A 2,219-nucleotide genomic window follows, 5' to 3' on the forward strand; every position below is an offset into this window, starting at 1 on the left:
ACTACACAATTTTTACCAACTACAAACAAAGGTCTCTAAACAAGTTTATGCGATAATTTATGGCTACCTGCATTCCATTTCAGCGGTTTTCGGCATGGCTTCCTCAAATTAAAACTCGGAATCATCGACCCTTGCTTTCAAAAAAGCCCACAAAAGCCCATTCACATTTCAATATTCTTCCACACACTATGCCTTACGGCGTTTCCTTTGCAACATTAGGTGCAAATGCTAGTTTATAATTAGTTTGAAAATTCCATATTTTTTTGGCTTTCAAAGGTATATTTTACTTATTGCTTGAAAACTAGCCAAGTATTGTTACATATTTGAGTTGTTAAATTTGTATAAGTTGAGTACTTCAAGCTTTTCAGGGCTATGAATTAGTTTATGCATTCAAAAATGCATTTCAAACAATGAAAAATAACTATCTTACCAAGAATTGTATGATCATATTCTGGCAAGAATAACAAGAATGTAAAACATTTAAAGTTCATTTAACTTGTAAAGTAGTCCAAATGCTCTAGAATTTTACACTTATTTGGATAATTTTCTTTATAAGTTCTGCACAAATTTTGGCCAAAAAAATGTTGGAATGACATATTAGAATTGTTATATCTATATGCATTGAGTGAGTTAAGGGTTTTTTCAAGGCTCTAAATCCCTTCATGCATTCAAAAATGCATTTCAACCAATCAAAAATAACAGTGTCACAAAGAATTGTATCCTCAAGTTCTGGCAAAAAAAAAAAGAAAAAAGTAAAAGAAATAAACTTCACCTGGAGTTATTATTAAATGTTCTGCATTTGTCCCTTTTCCTTGGTATATTTTTCTTTATGTTTTTAGCAAAATCCAACTAAAAATTGTTGAAATGGTAGATTTAAGTTATTAAAGTTGTATAAATTAACCAACATAAGGGCTTTCTAGAACTTTAAATCTATTTATGCATTTAAAAATGCATTTCAAACAACATAAAATACAATCTCACGTATGATTGTATCTTGAGATGTAGAAAAAAAGTGAAAAGGTAAAACATTACACTTCACCTTAACTTTTCGTAATCTAAATGTTCAACATTTATTCCCTTTTCCCATATATATTTTACTTAAATTTTAGACCAAAAAAAGATTGTAATGCAAATTTGAATTGTTAAATTTATATAAACACTTTCAAAAGTTTCAAAAATATATTTATATATTCAAAATTGCATTTCAAATAATAATAAACTTAACAATTTTTTTTTTCCGGATGAAAAAATATTGGCTTATATTATAAATTAGTACCTAGTAAAAATATCAAAATTTGAAATTACCTTGTAGATCCATCTCATTTAGATTATTTTTGCCTAAGATCCTGAAGATGATTTCAGTACTTAATTCTGAAAAATTAACAATCTCCTGTTCATTGACAGTTTCCGATGGAAACAGTTCCCTCCAAATTGACATACCGCAAAATCAATAACTCTTGGAGCAGAGGAGAATTCGATCCACAAGTCAGAAGCAAACCGGAAGCTTCCAAGCTTTTCGAAATGCTAAACATACGCTGTATTTGGTTCAAAACCATCCCCTGGATAGCCAAATTCATGTTGCAGCTGACAGTACCTGAAGCGCTTCGTTCTGGTGACAAATCCCTCCATTTATTTCCTAGTTATTTCGCTTGAATGCTTCGTATGAATTCATGGCAGGTAAAATGACAGGGAACAGTCTTAAAATGAATTCAGCAGCAATTAGATTTTATTGGATAGCCAAATTCATGTTGCAGCTGACAGTACCTGAAGCGCTTCGTTTCTGGTGACAAATCTCTCCATCCCTCAATTTATTTTCTAGTTATTTCGCCTGAATGCCGAGTAGGAATCCATCGCGGGTAGAATGACAGGCAAATCCCTCCATTTATTTTCCAGTTATTTCGCCTGAATGCCGAGTAGGAATCCATCGCGGGTAGAATGACAGGCAAATCCCTCCATTTATTTTCCAGTCATTTCCCCTGAATGCCGAGTAGGAATCCATGGCAGGTAGAATGACAGGCAATAGTGATTGAGCTGCAATTAGAATTTATTGGATAGAGGAAGTCTCGACTCTAAGTAATCCGAAGAGTGAAGGCGTAGATGGGAAGAAGTCGGCAAAATCATCGGTTTGGCTGGCTGTAAAATTGGGTCGCCGTTGCCGGGGATCGAACCCGGGTCACCCGCGTGACAGGCGAGAATACTTACCACTATACTACAACGAC

At 33.8% G+C, this 2,219-nt stretch overlaps 1 non-coding gene across 1 annotated transcript; it reads right to left on the reverse strand.

Annotated features, from left to right (window-relative positions):
- Positions 1 to 2,147: 2,147 nt before the first annotated feature.
- Positions 2,148 to 2,219, reverse strand: TRNAD-GUC (transfer RNA aspartic acid (anticodon GUC)). The gene has a single exon. It is a non-coding gene; the product is annotated as a tRNA-Asp (tRNA).

This window comes from Pinus tabuliformis, chromosome 8 (genome assembly GCF_031772625.1).
Source record: "Pinus tabuliformis cultivar Carrire ecotype Pingquan chromosome 8, CPIR1, whole genome shotgun sequence".
Lineage (NCBI taxonomy): Eukaryota > Viridiplantae > Streptophyta > Pinopsida > Pinales > Pinaceae > Pinus > Pinus tabuliformis.